Source organism: Ovis aries, chromosome 16, assembly GCF_016772045.2.
Source record: "Ovis aries strain OAR_USU_Benz2616 breed Rambouillet chromosome 16, ARS-UI_Ramb_v3.0, whole genome shotgun sequence".
Taxonomy (NCBI): domain Eukaryota; kingdom Metazoa; phylum Chordata; class Mammalia; order Artiodactyla; family Bovidae; genus Ovis; species Ovis aries.
Window position 1 is genome coordinate 50,728,397 of NC_056069.1, and position 23,949 is coordinate 50,752,345.

General features: G+C 37.6%; 1 protein-coding gene and 1 pseudogene across 3 annotated transcripts in view; both read left to right on the plus strand.

Annotated features, from left to right (window-relative positions):
• Positions 1–23,949, plus strand: part of CDH12 (cadherin 12) — a 1,192,649-nt gene that overhangs the window by 198,602 nt on the left and 970,098 nt on the right. The gene's annotated exons all lie outside the window — the stretch shown is intronic.
• On the plus strand, positions 18,188–19,267 carry LOC105602606 (S-formylglutathione hydrolase-like; annotated as a pseudogene).

Genomic DNA, 23,949 nt, shown 5'->3' on the forward strand with positions numbered 1-23,949 from the left:
GTACAGCATCACTGACTCAATGGACATGAGTTTGAGTAAACTCCAGGAATTGGTGATGGTCAGGGAGGTTTGGCATCCTGCAGTCCATGGGGTCACAAAGAATCGGACATGACTGAGAAACTGAACTGAACTGACGCTAGGAAAGATTGAAGGCAGAAGAAGAAGGGGACGACAGAGGATGAGATAGTTGGATGGCATCACCGACTTAATGGACATGAGTATGAGTAAACTCTGTGAATTGGTGATGGACAAGGAGGCCTGGCGTGCTGCAGTCCATGGGGTACAAAAAGTTGGACATGACTGAGTGACTGAACTGAACTGAATATCTATCATGTCAATTTTATGACAATTATTCAAGGAAAAATGCAAGTAAACCATAATATATGGAACTATCTTCCCATTCACCTATTATAGCATTTTGATAAAGTATGGCATTAAGATAGAGCAAAAAGTTATACTGAAGGATTTTCATCATTTTTAGTCTTATTAACAAACACATAAAAGTAATGATTAAATACCAACAGTGTGGTAATATGGGTTTTTCTTTCCACTTTATTATAACTCTTTATCCCTTTGTGCGCATTAAAAGGAAAAAGTAATTATCATCTCCCTTGGTGGCATACATAGCCTTATTTTTTCAGATGTGCTATGTATTGAGTTTGACTATGCTCTCTCTTTTTTCATCCCCTAAATGCTTTGAAGTTGATAATCTTTTAATAATTCCCACTTTGTGTTTCATAAACTGGGAAATGTGTGTGTGTGTTTGTATGAGTTTATTTCAACCTTTTTTTTTGTCTTTAATTTCCAAAACGGTTGGTTTTTTTCAGTTTGTAAGATGGAATCTAAAGTTTATATTGCTGACAATTTCCCATAGAGTCTGAAGCTGACAGCTAGGTGATATGATTTTGTGATGGAAGAGCAGTGAATGTGTTTCACTGACCGTGTTAATATCCTTGCTGCTCAAACATTCATTAGCCTTGTCGCCCTGAGCAAGTACATTTAAACTTTCTGCAGCTCAATTCCTTTTTCTATATTTTGGGGAAATAAAAGTTACTACCTCAGAGAACTAAAAGAACTGATGTATATCAGCATGTGTATATTCACATTCATACATATAAAGGTAGCCAGATCCATATCGTATACAAAGAAGATTAATAATTCATTCAATTAGTTTTTTTGTATAAGCCAAGGAGAAGACTTATCTCCATATCTAACAATAGGTTAGTTATACATGATGTAGGGAACGTGACACTTTATGAATCCAATCTATAATTTGTGAGGCAAAATAAAGCTAATTTATATTGGCTGCATCAGAAAATTGAACTCTCCAAAGGATAAAAACCGGAGTATATACAACTCATTTGATAATGTAGAATCAAAATCTGCCTTAAAATTCCTTGGGTACATAGTACTCTAAAGAACATAAAGGATGTGAATGACCTTATCAATAATTGTAAAATATTGTATGTAATTTTTTTCCTGAAAACTAAATATAGCCTCTTTTATCACCTTAGGTAGTTCTGAATTCCCTATTATTATTAATATTATTAACATTATGTTATTACTATATGTTGTAAACACTCTGCAAGTCATTTATAAGCAGCCACATGTAATAATGCTCAGTGGCACAAAATCAACCTTTAAAGTAATGTTTACTCCATCACAGCTTCTTGCTTGTGAATTTCTTGCTGTAGCATTGGGACTTAAGTGACATAACCCTAACATTTCATGTAATTTCCCTTGAGAGTATTTTAAAATAGTTTGGGCTTGCCTGACAACATGTTGGATTGCAAATAACAGAAAGTCACTTGAACTGGATTAAACAAATAGCTTTTATTACAAACTTCCAGGGCTATTTTAAGATCTTCAGGTCAGTAGCATCCTTTAGCTAGATATTGCTCCCCCATTTCTTTGCATACTACTTCTAGCACTATTTCTTAGCTGCTTCTCTTTCTATAGATTTCACTGCCTCTGTATATATGTGAAAAGATGAGCGTAGAAAGATTCCAAGTTTAGAAATCCTCAGTTGTGATAACTTTTAGAATCTGTCTCTGAAAAGGGTTATCAGATTTTTGTGGAGAGAATTTTTAAATATTTTTTTTTGATGTGGGCCATTTTTAAAAGTATTTAATTTGTTACAATTTTACTTTTGTTGTATGTTTCTAAGTGGTTTTGGCTGTTAGGCCCTTGAGATCTTAGCTCCCTGCACAGGGTCAAACCTGCATCCCCTGCTTTGGAAGGTGAAGTGTTAACCACTAGTCCACTAGGAAAGTCCCTGGTGGAGAGAATTCAAATGTCATAAATTAAAACCTGTCAGTGATGTGGAGAGTACATGACACAAAATTTAAAAAAAAAGAAAAAAGAAAACCAGTTAGATGACCGTTTTCTGTGAAAGGCTAGCTCTCAAAGAATACAGATGGTTTTACACTGGGCAGCCACCCCAGAATGTGTCTGCTATATTAACCTGAACTATTTGTCTGTGAGTTTAAATAAAAATAGCAGATGTACTTAGTGCATTGACTTTATTTTCTTTGTGAACAACCACTAACTTATGATTCAAGAGGACATTTGAGATAGAAAACCAGCAACAATATTTCCTATATAAAATTATATGTTATTTAAGTGCGGTTGGCTTTTCTATGATCTTCAGGTTGTCATTTATCTGCCATGAGTTTAGTCTGGCTGACTAACATATACAATGACACCAGATTGACTCTGTTGGGGGATAGAAGTATAAAGGTAAGGTTCATAGAATGCTGAGTGTACTTTAAACAGTATTTTGCCATGTTTTCTTTAGTTATGGACTATCATTTTATTATTATCACTTCTTCTTTGGCATCTTGTTTCACAATTACAAGGGCCTGACTAATTTTTCACTTGGACACTTACTTTGTTGATAATTAATATTGAGTACCTATACTTTTTGAAGAAAAAAGTTGATAAGTATTATAAAATACCATTTTAAAAATAGTTTTCTATTAACAACAAGCCAACAAACTTAGGTGAAGGACATTTATCTTGGAATAATGTCAGACAGATGGTGTAGGATGTACAAATTACATTTAGAGAAAAGAGATTTGCAAGGCTATGCTGCTCTGAAAGGAAGAGATGACATTTCAGCTGGGAGTTTAGCTAGCAAAGGACGATATGGTGTACAAGTTTGAGGAAAGGTTATCTGAAGACACACAGAAAGATAACACAGTGTCTATGGTGTGCAGCAGAAAATCCCTTTGACTGTAACAGGGTGTTTTTACACAGACTGTGGAGAGAAAAGTTGGAAATGTTAGTAAGGATTGGAGTGTGCATAGATATATGGTTTTAAATGGCAGAGATGTGGAATGTTATTCTTTAACAAATGGAAAACTACTGAAACATTTTGACCAGGGAAGTGAAATATAGAGAGGAGAGACAATGAAATTCATCTCAGGTTTTTAGCAAGTTGGGCGGAATCAGGGAAAAGGAAAGGAGAGAAAGGATCTCTTATTGCATAAACCAGTTTATTTAACAAAGTTAAGGTTTAGGGAAAATCAGTGAGAGAGAACGAAAGTAAGAGGGAGGGAGAGGCAGAGGGATGGGAAAGGGGAAGAGAGAGAGAGAGGAAGAGAAAAGAAAGAATTTTGTGATCCATAATACCACTCTCTTCAACTGGGTATAAACTAAAAAAAGTACTAAGAAGGAGGGCCCAGGCAGTGTCCTACTCTTTGAGACCCCATGGACTATAACACACCTGGCTTCCCTGTCCTTCACCATCTTCCAGAGATTGTCTCGGTTCATATTGGTGCTTTGCATCAGGATTGATTTCCTTTAGGATTGACTGGTTTGATGTCCTATCGGTCCAAGGGATTCTCAAGAGTCTTCTCCTTCTCCTAAAGAAAATTAATCTTGAATATTTCATTGGAAGGACGGATGCTAAGGCTGAAGCGCCAATACTTCAGCCACCTGATGGGAAGAGCTGACTCTTTGGAAAACAACTGATGTTGGGTAAGATTGAGGACAGGAGAGAGAAAGGGCAGACAGAGGATGAGATGATTGGATGGCATCACTGACTTAATGAATGTGATTTTGCGCAAACTCTGAGAGATAGTGAAGGACAGGGAAGCCTGGCATGCTGCAGTTCACGGTGTTGTAAAGAGTCAGACATGACTGAGAAACTGAAAAACAACAGTCTAAATGCTATGTAAACAGGTGTGAATGCAATGCAACTGTTATGTAAATAGTTGCTAGAGTACAGTAAATTCCAGTTTTGTTTTTTGAAGGTATCTGGAAATTTTTTTCTAATATTTTTGATCCACAGTTTGTTTAATCCATGGGTGAGGAAATCCATGGGTGAGGGATATGAAGGCCTGAAGTATATCTATAGGATAAAAACATTTTGTCAAAAAGTATCTGTATCTCTTATAAAACCTCCTGCCTTATATCTACATTTATACTTCTGAATTTGACTGACATACACTTATTCTCGTGTGATCGATTATATTTGTATATCTTTGGCAAAACATCTGTGGTACCCTTGTCCAATTAGATCTTAAGCACTGAACCATCTACTGCTTCCATCCAGTCCTGCTCAGTATTCAGCATATCTTCCCCAGAGCCACTGACCTCCTGTTTGGCTGTTTGTTTGTTTGTTTTGTTGTTGTTGTTGGTTGTTTTGTTTTTTCCTTTTATATTATAATTCACATGTACTTTAGGGGTTTTTTATAGTAAAGCCTTTTCAATATTTTAATGGATCAGTAAATCTTAGATAGAACCCAGGGGGAACTCTTTCACACTAAATTATACTTTCTAATGAGTTGTATTAAAGCATGTTTATTGCTATCATGTCTAAACATTTGTTGTAAACTGAACTTATGTACAAAGATAACCACAGGTTTAAAGATGCATTTTCAATTACTGAATCACCAGTATGTACTAGTAGTTCAGTCTCTAAGTCATGTCTGGCTCTTTGTGACCACATGGACTGTAGCACGCCAGGCTTCCCTATCCTCCACTATATCCTGGAGTTTGCTCAAGTTCATGTCCATTGAGTCAGTAATGCCATCCAACCATCTCATCCTCTGACACCTTCTCCTTTTGCCTTCAATATTTCCCAGCATCCCAATGACTAATAAAGTAATGAGTGACAGAATCTAGAAAATGATTCTTTTGTGGATAGAAAAAAAGCACCAGATATATAAATAAGCCCAAATTCTTCTTTTATTCTTCTTTTAGTTTTTTATACACATAAGCAGAAATGTGTAAGCAGCCACAGCCTTTTATTTCTTTCTTGTTCGCATCACTGCTTCAGAGGCAACATACCATAATATTTTTCAGATCAGTACACCCTCATGCATTTTGGTTCACAGAATGCACAACTTACTACTCTGTCTTAATAAGAAATGCAATGCACATCAAATACAAAGAAATACAGGTATCACAGCTACTACTATCAGGGAATCACAGGACATTATTCTGTTTCTCTCTTGCTGTTTATGTCTTTTTAAAAATATTCTCAAGATAGAGAAGAACTACATCAAACTGCAAATGGATAAAACTCATTTCTCGCATCATAAAGCATGTGTGCACAAATTATTTAGTATTTATCCTTGGATTACCAGATTTCTAATTCAAGGATAAATACTAAATAATTGTCTAATTCACTTTCACACTCACGCTACACATCTGTGTATCTGGCAACGGCACGCCGCTCAACGTAATGCTTTTCAATAAAAATGCTTTGTAGGTGGGAATGGCATGGATTACAATTTCTGTGATTGACACATTTAGACAGTTTCATCCTTTCAGTCATCCATGAAAAAGGCATGCTTGTGATTTTTTCAGTATGACTATCACAATGCATTTTCAGACTCTAGGGAGGTGCTCTAAGACAGTGTAGGATTATGTAAATTTTAAAAAGCTAGATTTTCCTAGTATAGTGCTTTAATCTATGTGGCTATTAACAGAGTGTCATCTCTGTGATAGTTGCTAGAACATAAAGTGAGTTCAACTGCATTTGTCTGCTCTCACTACCATAATAAAATGCCACAGACTCTTTGGCTTAAACAATTCATTTTCTCACAGTTCTGGAGACCAGAAGTCCAGGATTAAGCATTATCAGGGTTGTTTCCGGTGAGGCCTCTCTTCCTAGCTTGTGAAAGGTGGCCTCTTTCCATGTTCTCCCATGACCTCTCCCTCTTTGTCGAAGGATACTGATGCTGTTAAATTAGAGCCTCTCCATTATAATCAGATGATTTCTTTAAAGACATTTCCAGTTACAGTCACAGTGAGGGTCAGTGCTTCAGCATATGAGCTTGACATAATCTGATCCTTAACACCAGTATTTTGTCAAAGTAATAAGGAGTCACTTAAAACTGAGTTGCTCAGTAGATGAAAATGTGAGCTCTTCGGGGTCTCCTTATGTCTCATTTTCTATAAGCAGGGTCTAGCTTTGAACTAGTTATGACCAAACTAGATAGTATATTCAAAAGCAGAGACATTACTTTGCCGACTAAGGTCCGTCTAGTCAAGGCTATGGTTTTTCCTGTGGTCATGTATGGATGTGAGAGTTGGACTGTGAAGAAGGCTGAGCACCGAAGAATTGATGCTTTTGAACTGTGGTGTTGGAGAAGAGTCTTGAGAGTCCCTTGGACTGCAAGGAGATCCAACCAGTCCATGCTGAAGGAGATCAGCCCTGGGATTTCTTTGGAAGGAATGATGCTAAAGCTGAAACTCCAGTACTTTGGCCACCTCATACGAAGAGTTGACTCATTGGAAAAGACTCTGATGCGGGGAGGGATTCGGGGCAGGAGGAGAAGGGGACGACAGAGGATGAGATGGCTGGATGGCATCATGGATTCAATGGACATGAGTCTGAGTGAACTCCGGGAGATGGTGATGGAGAGGGAGGCCTGTCGTGCTGCGATTCATGGGGTCACAAAGAGTCGGACACGACTGAGTGACTGAACTGAACTGAGCTGAGCTTTGAACTTAGCCTGTAATATCTCTGTATAAAGTCCTTTTCACCATCACTGAAATCATCCATTCTGTATAATTTAATAGAATTTGCTTTGCTATTTCTTCTTAAAAATGGTAGCATGTTATGTCAACAGATGACAGTTTTTATAATAATGGACTGAACATATCCCCATGGTGAACTGCAATATGGATCTAACCCTGGACTAAGGATTAGTATCCCTGGTCTAATGAAAAAAACCTAAAGACTAAAATCATTTTAGTCTGTTACAAAATAGAAATTATTTTTAAGATGTTACTTTCTTAGAAAGATATGCACTTGGTTTAGGTGCCAGATCACCCAGGGTTCTGTATAGTCTTCCAGATAGTTTAATTGTTAGAACAGCAAGGGAATGCATGGTGTTTTAAATTTGCAATATTATGGAGAATATTAAATGAAACACTACATGCAGAGATGTTTTTAAAACACTAAGAGGAGATACAGTTGAAATGTGAAGTGAAATATTTATTACTATGCCAAGAAGAGTAATACAAAAGTAATTCTGGTGGAAGCCTAACTCATTTTCTTAAAGCTTATTTTCTTTTAAGAAATATATCATGATTTTTTAAAAATTATGGTTATATAATGGAGGTAAAGGAATTCCAGCTGAGCTATTTCAAACCCTAAAAGATGATGCTGTTAAAGTGCTGGACTCAGTATGCCAGTAAATTTGGAAAACTCAGTAGTGGCCACAGGACTGGAAAAGTTCAGTTTTCATTTCAATCCCTAAGAAGGGTAACACAAAAGTTCAAACTACCGCACGCTTGCATTCATTCCATGGCTAGCAAAGTAATGCTCAAAACTTCCAAACTAGGCCTCAACAGTACATGAACCAAGAACTTCCAGATGTTCAAACTGTATTGAGAAAAGGCAGAGAAATCAGAGATCAAATTGTTGATCATAGAAAAGCAAGGGAAAGCCAGAAAATCATCTGCTTCATTAGGTATGCTAAAGCCTTTGACTGTGTGTTCCACAAAAATTACTGTGGAACATTCTTAAAGAGATGGGAATATCAGACCACCTCACCTGCATCCTGAGAAACCTGTATGCAGGTCAAGAAGCAATAGTTAGAACCGAACATGGAACAATAGACTGGTTCAAAATTGAGAAAGGAGTAGATCAATGCTGTATATTATCACCCTGCTTATATGCAGAGTACATCATGCAAAATGCGAGACTGGATGAAGCACAAGCTGGAATCAAGATTTCCAGGAGAAATATCAATAACCTCATATGTGCATATAATACCACCCTTATGGCAGAAAACAAAGAGGAACTAAAGAGCCCCTTGATGAAGGTGGAAGTGAAGTGAGAAATCTGGATTAAAACTCAACATTCAAAAAACTAAGATCGTGGCATCTTGCCCCATCACTTCATGGCAAATAGATGGGGAAACAGACTCTTTTTTGGAGGGGGGTGCTCCAGAATTACTGCAGATGGTGACTGGAGCCATGAAATTAAAAGAAACTTGCTCCTTGGGAGAAAAGCTATGACAAACATAGTCTATCAAAAAGCGGAGACATTACTTTGCTGACAAAGGTCCATCTAGTCAAAGCTATGGTTTTCCAGTAGTCATGTATGGATATGAGAGCTGGACCATGAAGAAGGCTAAGCACAGAAGAACTGATGCTTTTGAACTGTTGGCGAAGAGTCTTGAGAGTCCTTTGTTGCCGGGGTCCAGCCCCAGTGGATTAAGGGAATTCGAAGGTGGGGACGGCGTCAGCGTCCTTGGAAAAATACATATTTAATTACAGATATATAGAGAGATTAGAAACGGATAGTGTAGTAGGAAAATTAGTGGAGAAAAAGAGGCTGAATATTCAGCCAGAAAAACGGGAAGCAAGAAAGAAACGACATGGGGGAATCAGTCTTTCCGGAAACTGATCCGATTTCTTTATTTTGGGGTTTGCTTATATACCTTTTGTTACACATAGGGATGAATACAGAGTCACATGGGGGTCAGCAGTCCTGACCTTTGTCAAAATCAGGTGCCTCACATAAATGTATAAAAAAAAGGTCTTAGGGATATTACATCATCTTCTGGCCATGAGTGAGACCTGCTGACATTTTATGATCCTTTCTTTCTGATAACCAAAAACTTATTTCTTCCAAGGGTGTTTTTTCTTACACCAGGCACCACCCTCCAAATAAAGTTACATTCCTATAGGATGAGGGTGTAGTGAGTTACAATCAATAAAGGAATTTATTTAACCCAAGGTTAACATGATTAATCTTAAAGGTTAACACTTATTTCTCCTATATGCTTAAAGGTTAATACTTATTTCTCCTAAATGCTAGTTATATTCATTATAAGGGCAGGGAACATGGAGATTTAGCAGCAAACATCAGCCCAACAAATGAAAATCCTTTCACCAATGCTCCCCTTAAGGTCTATTTAGTCTTAAGATAGTGATAAAGTTACATTTTTACATAGCAAGGACACAGTGATTTGTAACAAAGTACAGTGATCTATTACAAAAGAGAAGATTCATTAACTCAAGAAGTCTAGTGTTGCTAACCTTAAAAACTACTATATTTCCTTTTCTATATTCCAAATACGCTGATTAATATATTCCCAGGTGCCTAAGGATATGGAGGCCTGGCAGCAATCATTGACTAAGCCCTATGCTAATTAAGACTCTCAAACTACTCCAAAACTCTCTGTGCTGTTTATGGTTGAGAGGTAGTAAACAATCATGTGCATAGTTGCAGGCATATGGATAATCCTGTCACACAAGCTAGTCTGTCAGCAGAGAGGTTTGACCTGAGACATCCTTGTCCCACCCAGAGCAGGGAATTAGCAGCAATTATTGGCACAACAAATGAAAAACCCTTCACCAATGTAATTCCTAACCAACCCACTATACTAATAATTTCCAACTCCCCAAAAGAATTTGCCTTTAGTAAGTCTAAAACATCTCGTGCCTCTCAGATTGGGAGGCTGTAAACAATCACATGTGGCCAGGCGAACCTATACAGGTGGGCTAGATAACCTTCAGAGGAGTCCGTAAGCTGAAACACTGTTGTCACGCCCAGGAATTTTTATTGCCTTGGAGCTGCACGTTTACTCCTTCTCCGAGAAAAACGGTTATGAGGGAGAGCATAAAACAGATTCTGGTTTTGGGGTAGATGCTCAGGAACAGGGGGTTTCCTGAGGCTTGATCACGCCTTTGCTTATGCCAAGCCTCCTTCCTCATGACCTTTGCCATGGGTGGAGTTCCTCATGCTGGCCCCCGACACTTTGGTGTACAAGGAATCAAGCCAGTCAATTCTAAAGGAAATCAGTCCTGAATATTCATTGGAAGGACTGATGCTGAAGCTGAAGCTCCAGTACTTTGGCCACCAGATATGAATAGCTGACTCATTAGAAATGACCCTGATGCTGGGAAAGGTAGAAGGCAGGAGGAGAAGGTGATGACAGAGGATGAGATGAGTGGATGGCATCACCGATTAAATGGGCATGGGTTTGAGCAAGCTCTAGGAGATGGTGAAGGACAGGGAAGCCAGGCATGCTGCAGTCCATGAGCTCACAAAGAGTCAGACATGACTGAGCAATTGAACAACAGCAATAATGTAAATAGAAAATATATACTTATATATATATTCTAATACATGTAAATAGAAAAATGAAGATTTTGAATAAGTGTATTAGCCTATAAAAAGGAATGAATAGGGAAAATATTTACTACAAAAAATAAGTGCTAAATATATTTGACAGAATCTGATATCTATTACTGACAAGAATAGAGGATTTCTGTTGTGATATAAAATCAGTATGCTATTTTCCTTTGAGGCAAAGGGAGCAAAAGTAAAATTAAGTGGAAAATATGTATTTTTTTAATGTTTAGCACTGCAGTTAATTTTTTATGGGAGTTAAAAACATGTATTATTTGGAGATAAATTTATATTGGTTAAGTGTGTGGCCAACATGATGGAATTGGATCACCCTGAACTCACCTTCACCTGAATTCCAGTGCAGAGAAAACATTTTAAACAAAGCCTGCGACAGACCCACTTGATGATTCTTCAGAAATTCCCATAAAGGCTTGAAGCAACAGTGATTTCCTCAGAACATTTGCTAATGGCTGCCAATTTTGAAATCTCATTCAAATGATGGCATGCACAATTTTAGAGTCCTCTTTCTAGCATATGAGCCCCAGGGGCTTACTCCCCAATCAGGGGACCAATATCTACCCTGGTACTTCCCAGGCCATACAGTAACCCATGGAGGGACTTAGTACTTTCCACCAGTGAGCTAGGACCCATTACACAAGGCAGGACTAGTAGCCAACTGCATCCAGGGCCAGCTCTCCCTCCCAGACCCACCACAGTTTCTACCAGAGTTTCTAGGCTCTGGAAGCCCACATGGGGGCAACCTTAGTATGCGATGACCAATGGGAAGTGTGCTTCTGTGCCCCACAGGAAATCTCCTACATAACACCACTTCTCTAAGATTTGGGGAGACATAACCAACCTACCTCCATCCACAGTTCTTCAGGAACTCCGTCTATCAGATCTAGTCCCTTGAATCTGTTTGTCATTCCACTGTATAGTTGTAAGGGATTTGACTTAGGTCATACTTGAATGGTCCAATGGTTTTCCCTACTTTCTTCAATTTAAGTCTGAATTTGGCAATAAGAAGTTCACAGTCTGAGCCACAGTCACCTCCCGGTCTTGTTTTTGCTGACTGTACAGAGTTTCTCCATCTTTGGCTTCAAAAAAAAAAATTATATATATATATATATATATATATATATATATATATATATATATATATATATATATATATATAATCAGTTCAGTTCAGTTGCTCAGTCAAGTCCAACTCTTTGTGACCCCATGAATTGCAGCACGTCAGGCCTCCCTGTCCATCACCAACTCCCGGAGTTCACTCAAACTCACGTCCATCGAGTCAGTGATGCCATCCAGCCATCTCATCCTCTGTCGTCCCCTTTTCCTCCTGCCCCCAATCCCACCCAGCTTCAGAGTCTTTTCCAATGGGTCAACTGTTCGTGTGAGGTAGCCCAATTACTTGAGTTTCAGCTTCAGCATCATTCCCTCCAAAGATATCCCAGGGCTGATCTCCTTCAGGAAGGAATGGTTGGATCTCCTTGCAGTCCAAGGGATTCTCAAGAGTCTTCTCCAACACCACAGTTCAAAAGCATCAATTCTTTGGTGCTCAGCTTTCATCATATAATCAATCTGACTTAGATATTGACTATCTGGTGATGTCCATGTGTAGAGTCTTCTCTTGTGTTGTTGGAATAGGGTGCTTGCTATGAAAGTGAAAGAGGAGAGTGAAAAAGTTGGCTTAAAACTCAACATTCAGAAAACTAAGATCATGGCATCTGGTCCCACCACTTCATGGCAAATAGATGAAGAAACAATGAAGACCATGACATACTTTATTTATTTATTTATTTGTTTTTGGAGGGGCTCAAAAATCACTTCAGATGGTGACTTGCAGCCAAGAAATTAAAAGATACTTGCTCCAAGAAAAATTATGACCAACCTAGAGAGCATATTAAAAAGCAGAGACATTATTTTTCCAAAGGTCCGTCTAGTCAAAGCTATGGTTTTTTCAGTAGTTGTGTATGGATGTGAGAGTTGGACTATAAAGAAAGCTAAGTGCGAAAGAATTGATGCTTTTGAATTGTGGTGTTGATCCCTGGTTGGGAAGATCCCCTGGAGAATGGCTATGCACTCCAGTATTTTGTCTGGAGAATTCTATAGCTAGAGGAGCCTGGTGGGCTATACTCCATGGCATCACAAAGAGTCAGACATGACTGAGTGATTAGCACACAGTTCAGTTCAGTTAAGCTACTCAGTAATGTCTGACTCTTTGAGACCCCATTAATTGCAGCATGCCAACCTCCCTGTCCATCACCAACTCCCTGAGTTCACTCAGACTTGCATCCATCGAGTCAGTGATGCCATCCAGCCATCTCATCCTTGGTTGTCCCCTTCTCCTCCTGCTCTGAATCCGTCCCAGCATCAAAGTCTTTCCCAATGAGTCAACTCTTCACATGAGGTGGCCAAAGTACTGGAGTTTCAGCTTTAGCATCATTCCTTCCAAAGAAATCCCAGGGCTGATCTCCTTCAGAATGGACTGGTTGAATCTCCTTGCAGTCCAAGGGACTCTCAAGAGTCTTCTCCAACACCACAGTTCAAAAGCATCAATTCTTCAGCACTCAGCCTTCTTCACTGTCCAAATATTACATCCATACATGACTACTGGAAAAACCATAGCCTTAACTAGACAGACCTTAGTCGGCAAAGTAATGTCTCTGCTTTTGAATATGCTATCTAGGTTGCTCATAACTTTTCTTCCAAGGAGTAAGCGTCTTCTAATTTCATGGCTGCAGTCACCATCTGCAGTGATTTTGGAGCCCCAAAAAATAAAGTCTGACACTGTTTCCACTGTTTCCCCGTCTGTTTCCCATGGAGTGATGGGACCGGATGCCATGATCTTCATCTTTTGAATGTTGAGGTTTAAGCCAACGTTTTCACTCTTCTCTTTTACTTTCATCAAGAGGCTTTGTAGTTCCTCTTCACTTTCTGCCATAAGGGTGGGGTCATCTGCGTATCTGAGGTTATTGATATTTCTCCCAGCAATCCTGAGTCCAGGTGTGTTTCTTTCAGTCCAGCATTTCTCATGATGTACTCTGCATATAAGTTAAAAAAGCAAGCAGGGTGACAATATACAGCCTTGACGTACTCCTTTTCCTATTTGGAATCAGTCTGTTGTTCCATGTCCAGTTCTAACTGTTGCTTCCTGACCTGCATACAGATTTCTCAAGAGGCAGGTCAGATGGTCTGGTATGCCCATCTCTTTCAGAATTTTCCACAGTTTATGGTGATCCACACAGTCAAAGGCTTTGGCATAGTCAATAAAGCAGAAATAGATGTTTTTCTGGAACTCTCTTGCTTTTTCCATGATACAGCAGATGTTGACAATTTGATCTCTGGTACCTTTGCCTTTTCTAAAACCAGCTTGAACATCAGGAAGTTCATGGTTCATGTACTGCTGAAGCCTGGCTTGGGGAATTTTGAGCATTACTTTACTAGTGTGTGAGATGAGTACAATTGTGCAGTAGTTTGAGCATTCTTTGGCATTGCCTTTCTTTGGGATTGGAATAAAAACTGGCCTTTTCCAGTCCTGTGGCCACTCCTGAGTTTTCCAAATTTGCTGGCATATTGAGTGCAGCTCTTTCACAGCATCATCTTTCAGGATTTGAAATAGCTGAACTGGAATTCCATCACCTCCACTAGCTTTGTTTGTAGTGATGCTTTCTAAGGCCCACTTGAATTTACATTCCAGGATGTCTGGTTCTAGATGAGTGATCACACCATCATGATTATCTGGGTCGTGAAGATTTTTTTGTATAGTTCTTCTGTGTATTCTTGCCATCTCTTCTTAATATCTTCTACTTCTGTTAGGTCCATACCATTTCTGTCCTTTATCAAGCCCATCTTTGCATGAAATATTCCCTTGATATCTCTAATTTTCTTGAAGAGATCTCTAGTCTTTCCCATTCTGTTGTTTTCTTCTATTTCTTTGCATTGATTGCTGAGGAAGGCTTTCTTATCTCTTCTTGCTATTCTTTGGAACTCTGCATTCAGATGCTTATATCTTTCTTTTTCTCCTTGGCTTTTCACTTCTGTTCTCTTCACAGCTGTTTGTAAGGCTTCCCCAGAGAGCCATTTTGCTTTTTTGCATTTCTTTTCCATGAGGATGGTCATGATCCCTGTCTCCTGTACAATGTCACGAACCTCAGTCCATAGTTCATCAGGCACTCTATCTATCAGATCTAGGCCCTTAAATCTATTTCTCACTTCCACTGTATAATCATAAGGGATTTGATTTAGGTCATACCTGAATGGTCTAGCGGTTTTCCCTACTTTCTTCAATTTAAGTCTGAATTTGGCAATAAGGAGTTCATGATCTGAGCCACAGTCAGCTTCTGGTCTTGTTTTTGTTGACTGTATAGAGCTTCTCCATCTTTGGCTGCATAGAATATAATCAATCTGATTTTGGTGTTGACCATCTGGTGATGTCCATGTGTAGAGTCTTCTCTTGTGTTGTTGAAAGAGGGTGTTTGCTATGACCAGTGCATTATCTTGGCAAAACTCTATTAGTCTTTGCCCTGCTCATTTTGTATTCCAAGGCCAAATATGTCTGTTACTCCAGGTGTTTCTTGACTTCCTGCGTTTGCATTCCAGTCCCCTATAATGAAAAAGACATCTCTTTTGGGTGTTAGTTCTAAAAGGTCTTGTAGGTCTTCATAGAACCGTTCAGCTTCTTCAGCGTTACTGGTTGGGGCATAGACTTGGATTTCTGTGATATTGAATGGTTTGCCTTGGAGACGAACAGAGATCATTCTGTCATTTTTGAGATTGCATCCAAGTACTGCATTTCTGACTCTTTTGTTGACCATGATGGCTACTCCATTTCTTCTGAGGGATTCCTGCCCACAGTAGTAGATATAACGGTCATCTGAGTTAAATTCACCCATTCCAGTCCATTTTAGTTCACTGATTCCTAGAATGTCGATGTTCATTCTTGCCATCTCCTGTTTGACTACTTCCAAGTTGCCTTGATTCATGGACCTGACATTCCAGCTTCCTATGCAGTATTGCTCTTTACAGCATTGGACACAAAGATATATATTTTTGTAACATATATATTATTATATTTTAGCATATATATTTTTGTAACTATGCTGTACATATAAATATATGTGAACATGTGTATGTTTTTGTGAACAACATAGTAACACAAAGTAAAAACCTATAAAATACATACATATACACATATGAAAAAGTGATTCAAATATACTCTACAGATAGTCATCAAATCACAAAAAAGTGAGGAAAAGAAGGGAAAAAATAAAAATAAGAATAACCAGAAAGTGATTAATAAGTAACAATATTAGCAATAATTACTTTAAATTAAAACAGTCTCAATGCCCCAATCAAAAAATATAGTGACTGAATGGTTAAAAACAAGACCCATATATTTGCTCCCTATAAGAGATGAACTTCAGATCTAAAGACACACACACTAAAGTGAAGTGATGGAAAAAATATATTTAATACAAATGGAAAAAGGAAAAAATGTGGGAGTAGCAATACTTATATCAGACAAAGTAGATTTTAAAACAAAGCTCTAACAAGAGACAAGGAATATTATATAGTAATAAACTGATTGATCCAACTAGAAGATACATGTAATATATATACACTCAACATAGGAGCACCTAAATACAGAAAGTGGTCATTAACACATGTAAATGGAGAAATTGACAGTGACACAACAATAGAAGGAGGCTTCACCATATCACTTATATCAAGGAATGGATCATCCATGTGGTGGTTTAGTAACTAAGTCGTGTCTGGCTCTTGTGACCCCATGGACTGTTGCAACCCCATGAACTGTAGCTCACCAGGCTCCTCTGTCCAGGAGATTTTCCAGGCAAGAATACTGGAGTGGTTTGCCTTTTCCTTCTCCAGGGGATCTTCCTGACCCAGGAATTGAACCCAGGTCTCCTGCATTGCAGGCAGATGCTTTTCAAACTGAGCTACAAAGGAAACCCATTCATATAGATAATCCATATAAAAAATCAGTATGAAAATATTGGCCTTAAAGGACACATTAGACTAGACTAGGTATACTGCGTGTGTGTGTGTGTATCCATTCCAACCAAAATCAGCAGAATGCAGTTTTTAAGTACATGGAACATTATCCATGGGAGAACACATGCAAGAACACAAAAGAAATACCCATAAATTTGATAAAATTGAAATTAAGCATATTTTCAGACAATAATGATATTATAGTAGAATTCAGCTACAAGAGAAAATAAAAAATAAAAACAAGTAAATAAATGAAAATTGGGACGGAAGAAGTAAAATTGTCACTATTTGTAGATGGCGATGCTGTTTATAGAAAGTTCTAGGGAAATCACTGAAATCGCAATAGAATTTATGAATGAATTCAGTAAAGTCAAAGGGTACAATGTTTCTATGTACTAACAACTAACTATCGGAAAGATAAATTAAGAAAGCAATCTCTTTTACAATTGTACTGAAAATTTAAAAAATACCGAAGAATAAATCTAAACAGAGAGGTAAAAGGCCTATATTTAGAAAACTATAAGACATGGTGAGTGAAATTGAAGAGGACACAAACAAATGGACATATATACTGTGTTCATGGTTTGGAAGAATCAATGTTATTAAAATGGCCAATTAAAATGATTAATGAATAAATCAAATTAATAATATTCTCACTGAGAAAATAAGGGGTAAAATCTTTATCAAAAAATATAAAGAATATATAGGAAAAAAAGTCTTCCTGAAATCAATTAAAAAATTAAGTATATTGATACTAAATTTTTAGATTTGTCTAAAGTATCTTATCCAGATTTCAATCATTGTAGATTTGATCTCTAAGTTCCAAGTGATTTATTAACAGTAAAATTGTTAATAAAAATTATTGCCATTGTTTATTTAAATAAATAAACAAAAGTTTTCAAGAAGAAAACAAAGAATAAGAATTCTGTGTTATAAATAATTTAAAAATTTATTATAATAATTTTAATGAAAGATATTAATAATAGGAGCATTGAGTCAGGGTATATCAGGTATAAGATAACTACAAACATAAAATAATTTCCAAAGACGTATATTTGAAAATGTATTAGAATTCTTCAGTAATCTAAATGAACAAGTGCTGAAATAGAAATGTTCTTGTGAAAAAAAAATATAATGAACAAATTCTAGAGTACAGGGTAAATCATTGCTTAATAAATGTGCCAGCTAAAGAAATAGAATATGTTATAACTGTGTTGAGCAATTAATCATTTTGAATTAATTGGAGAAATAGTCTAATAGTCTCACTCTGTTAACATATCAAATTAACTTCAAAGTAATTAAAATCTAATATAGAAATGAGGCCATATAAATAACATAATCAACTGTATCTAATTCTTATTAGGTTTTGGAATGTTGAAGAATTTTCTAAGGAGAAAATTATTGATGGAGACAAAAAAGATGCAACATTATCTAAAGCAATTTGTCACTTCATGTGAAAGTTTTAATAATCTTATTTGTCCAAAATTATTCTAATTTTGCAATTTATCCTAATTTCATACTGGTGAAATAACTAAACATTTTAAAACAGTGAGATAGGCAGCTGCTCTTCCCGCCACTACCGGAGGATCATCTACCCTTTGGTACAGACCAAAAAGCAAGTAGTAATTGGACAGAAGAATGGCATTGAAACAGGTTTCCAGCAGCAAGTGCTTTGGAGGACGGCAGAAAGTTTTTGAACATCACAGTGTTGAACTGAAGTGCAAAATGAAATTTGCTGTCTATTTACCACCAAAGGCAGAAACTGGAAAATGCCTTGTGCTATATTGGCTGTCTGGTTTAACTTGCATAGAACAAAATTTTATATCAAAATCTGGTTATCATCAAGCTACTTCAAAATATGGCCTTGTTGTCATTGCTCCAGATAACAGCCCTCGTGGCTGCAGTATCAAAGGAGAAGAGGACAACTGGGACGTTGGCACTGGTGCTGGGTTTTATGTCAATGCTGCTGAAGATCTTTGGAAAACTAACTATAGAATGTATGCTTATGTATCAAAGGAGCTTCCCCAACTCATAAATGACAATTTTCCAGTGGACCCCCAAAGGATGTCTGTGTTTGGCCACTCTATGGGAGGCCATGGAGCTCTGATGTGTGCTTTGAAGAATCCTAGAAAATACAAATATGTGTCAGCATTTGTTCCACTTTGCAACCCAGTGCTCTGTTGGGGCAAAAAAGCCTTTACCGGATATTTTTGGAACAGATCAAAGTAAATGGGAGGCTTATGATGCTACCTATCTTGTGAAGTCCTATCCAGGTTCTCAGCTGGATATACTAATTGATCAAGGGAAAGATGACGAGTTCCTTTCAGATGGACAGTTACTTCCTGATAACGTCATAGCTTCCTGTACAGAAAAGAAAATCCCTGTTGTTTTCAGATTACCAGAGGGTTATGATCATAGCTACTACTTTATTGCAATCTTTATTGCTGATCACATCAGACATCATGCAAAATACCTGAATGCATGAAAAACTGCAGATAAGAGAATCTCTTCAGGATTATAAAATTGTAATAAACAGAATTGCAAGGAAATAAGATTTTAAAACTTTGGATTTCATAATGCTAAAAATGCTTTATTTTGTAGTTGAAACACCCTCTGAATAAATATATCAAACCTGAAAAAAAATGGTGAGATAGACAAGTAACACATGAAACAGCAGACTACTATGCTACCATCAAATTAATAGTCTAAAATTGTATTTTGTAACAAAGCACATATACAAAATTTGTGAACATATACATATATATGTAATAACTAGCTTCCCTGATGGCTCAGTGGTAAAGAATCTGCCTGCAATGAAGGAGTTGCAGGATACAAGGTTTCGATCCCTGGGTTGGCAATATTCCCTGGAGGAGGGCATGGCAACCCACTCTAGCATTATTGGCTGGAGAATCCCAAGGACAGAGAAGATTGGTGGGTTACAGTCCATAGGATTGCAGAATTGAGAGTGACTGAAGCAACTTAGCACGCTTGCATGTACTACATTACATCAACAAATACATTTTGATTGATAAATGATATAATGTAAAGCTTGTTCTTTATGTTAGAGAAGGAAATGGCAACCTACTCCAGTATTCTTGCCTGGAGAATCCCATGGATGCAGGAGCATGGTAGGCTACAGTCCATGGTGGTGCAGAGTCGGACACGACTGAGTGATTTCACTTTCTTTCTTTATTTTGTATGACATCCTCTTAGGTAAAACACGTGTCATTTTGTATAATTTATATGCATATAAGGGCTACCCTGATGGCTCAGATGGCAAAGAATTCTCCTGCAATGCATGGGATCTAGGTCCAGTCCCAGGGTTGGGAAGATCCCCTGGAGGAGGGCATGGAAACCCACTCCAGATTTCTGATCTGGAGAACTTCATGGACAGAGGAGACTGGCAGGCTGTAGTCAGTGGGGTTGCAAAGAGTCAGATATGACTGAACAACTAAGCACATCACACCATATGCATATGGATGCATATATATGCATAGAAATTCATATACGTATTATGTATATATATTAATATTTGTATATATTAAGATAAAAGTTCTCCTCTTTACTTTCTGAGTGCCTATCAGATTAACTTTTAGAACTGCTTTGTGGCAACTTTGGCTTTTTCTAGCATATACCTCAAAACTTTTCCAATCTATACCCAATACTCAGGTCCAAAACTACTTCCACATTTTTGGGTATGTATTTGTTATAGTAGGGCTTCCCTGATAGTTCAGTTGGTAAAGAATCTCCCCGCAATGCAGGTGACCCTGGTTTAATTCCTGGGTCGGGAAATAGTAATACCTGACGCTTGGTAAGAAAATATGTATGGTTGTAGTTTTCCAGAGAAATAGACCTACAAGTCTGTGTGTGTGTGTTAATTTTGCTCACTTGTGTCCAACTCTTTGTGACCCCGTGGACCATAGCTCACCAGGTTCCTCCTCTGTCCATGGAACTCCCTAGGCAAGAATACTGGAGTGCACTACAAGTCTCTACATATATCCATTTCTGACTATACAGTTTTCTCTTTCCTGTCTGTCTATGTATCTACAAGTCAGGGAGAAGGAGAGATTTGGGGAATTGACTCACATGACTATGGAGGCTGATAAGGCCCACCATCTCCCACTTGTAAACAGGAGGCCTGCAAAGGCTGGTGGGCATAGTTCCAGTCTGAGTCCGAAGGGCTAAGATCCAAAGGTGCAAGTTTCTATGAGAAAGCAGGAGACAGATGTCGCAACTCAAGATCTCAGTGTGCACTAAGTTGCTTCAGCCCTGTCCTACTCTTTGAGACCCCATGGACTGTAGCCCACCAGACTCCTCTGTCTATGGGATTCTCCAGGCAAGAATACTGTAGTGGGTTGCCATTCCCTTCTACAGGAGATATCCTTGACCCAGGGATCGAACCTGTGTCTCATAGGTCTCCTGCATTGGCAGGTGGGTTCTTTACCATTAGCACCACCTGGGAAACCCTAGCTATTAGATTGCTCTTGCTGTTCAGTCTCCCAGTCATGTCCAACTCGTTACGACTCCATGGACTGCAGCACCCCAGGCCTATCCATCCCTCACCATCTCCCAGAGATTGCCCAGGTTCATGTTCATTGCATCAGTGAGGCTGTCCAGCATCAGATAGAAAGTGTGAGTTCTTCCTTCCTCTGTTTTGTATTCTGTTCAAGCCTTCAGTGATTTAATAATGCCCATATCATTCTATATGATTCCAATGATGCCATATCATGGAGAGTCCATCTGTTTACTTAGCCTACCCACTCCAATGCTAATCTCTTCTGGAAACACTCTCACAGACACATCCAGAAATAATGTTTAACCAGATATCTGGGTATCTCATCAGCAAGTGAAGTTGACATATAAAATTAATCATCACATAAGAGAATTTGGGCTTCCCTGGTGGCTCAGATGATAAAGAATCCAATTGCAATACAGGAGGCTCTGGTTCGATTCTAGGAAAAGGAAGATCCACTGGAGAAAGGAGAAGTTACCCTCTCCAGTATTCTTGGGCTTCCATGGTGGCTCAGATGGTAAAGAATCTGCCTATAATGCAGGAAACCTGGGTCTGATCGCTGGATTGGGACAATCCCTTAGAGGAAGGCATGGCAACCCACTCCAGTGTTCTTGTCTGGAGAATCCCCATGAACAGAGGAGCCTGGCAGTCTACAGTCCATGGGGTCAAAAAGAGTCGGACACCACTGAGCAACTAAGCTCAATATATAAGAGAATTTAATAAAATTAATTTTATTATACTTATTTGTAACCATGACTTTGCCCATAGTTTGTGTGATTTTAAGAATCAAGCATATGTTGTGTTTCTACCCTGATTCATATCCCTAAACCTTATCCCTTTCAACTTAGCTATACAGGTAATCTATGCAGAGTTTGTTTAATTGTTATTAAATATTGTTTGAATAAAACTGAACATTTGGAATCTAAGTAGAATTATTGACACATCCTTGTCCAGTTAGAACCTTGTGTATTTTCCCAATCTTTATTTGTTTGTTAACTCTTGCAATTCATAAGAATAAACACTTTTGAAGCCAAAATGTGGGTACATTTCTCTTATGTGTTTCTCCTTAATGTCAGGAAATTATTTTCCAATTTTAATCATTTTATATTGGCTTTGTAACCATTTCATTGTAATGTTAGAAAAGTACCTCAAAGATGTGCTCGCAATACTATGCACCTGTTTCACATATGCCATGTTTGTAAGGATTCTAAGAACAAGAATTTTCTTAGTACATTAATTGGGGTATGGCACAAACATTTCTACTGGTAGCTGAGGACCAAAGATATTTTGATGGCCACGTAGATACCACCTAAACGCATCATATCCCCTCACACCATTCCTTATCCACCTTCTAGATATTCCTTATCCATCCCTTATCCTTATTCTCTTGCTACCTTATATTCCTTGTCTCTGTAGTTCTGAAAGTCTGAAATCAGGACATTTTTCAAATTCTTTTGGACTATTGCTGAATATGCTGAAAGAAAAATATGTATTACTGATACATACTGGAATATTAGAGATTATCCATGGTGCTAATATAATTATTTAGGGTGTTATTATTTACTTACATCTAGAAAACTTGCTCTTTTTTGGCTTCTTTTCATTTAGACTGAATATTTTTCACAGCTCTAGCTACAAAGCAAATTTTCTTATCACACTTTGAAATCAATCACTTAACACCTGTTTCAAAAGTAAATAAATGTTAATTGACAGTTTTATTATCATTCAAAGCACCTTCTTGGTAATTAATGCTAGGTGAGATTCTCAGTCATCATTTAGTTTTAACCTGAGTGTCAAGAGACTTAAAATATGAGATTTCTGTAATTAATAATACAGAGTGCTATGCCTCCATTGATGATGTTTATTTATGTTGATGTGTTATGGCTTTATATAAAGTTATAAAACATCTCAACATATTTAGCACTCTTTTCTCATTCAGTGCAACAAGAAAATGTTTCTTCCATTTCCTTTTCTTGAGAAATTCCATTTCAGTGGGATAATTACACACTCATCTGGTTTTCAGTGATGAGAAAAATACTCATGTTGGCAGATGGTACTATTGGTTATTGAGAAAAGAATATCATAGAAATATTCCATTATGGTTGGGTTCACTAATAGTCAATGGATCCAAAAATCTGTGCAATATGAAGTCATAGTAAAGAGAAAAAGAGTTCCAGGTTCAAGTAATTCACCATTATTTTTTATTTGAAAATCTGTGTCAATAATTTAAATATGCAAGCAATAATATGGCTTATATTCTGTTATATAATTATACCCATAGAGCTTATTAGACTATTTTAAATCTATTAAATAATCATTATTTTCATATTTCTAAAAATGTGGTTCTGAATTGTCTTTTCTTTCTCAAGTTGAAGTTAACTTAAATAACATTTGTCTAGTGCTTCATATCTTGCCAGCTCTTCCATGTATACTATCTCATTTAATTTTCAGGAAATTACTGAGAGTAATTGTTAACCTCATGCAACAAACAAAATTGTCTCAAGGTCACATAGCTGGCAACTTGCAAAGGTTACTTTTACCTTTGATTAACTCCACATACTTCTGATTGAACAGCTATAAATCAGGGATTCCGTGATTTATAGGAGCCCACCCTCAAATTTGATAATTTGCAAAAATATCTCATACAACTCAGGAAAATGATTTATTACTGTTTCCAATTTATTTAGAAACATACAACAGAGGAACAGCCAAATGCAAAAGATGAATAGAGCATCATACAGTGAGATGGTGTAGACTTTCCATGCCCTCCAGGTGTACCGCTCCTCTAGCACAAACACCTTAAGAACTCTGA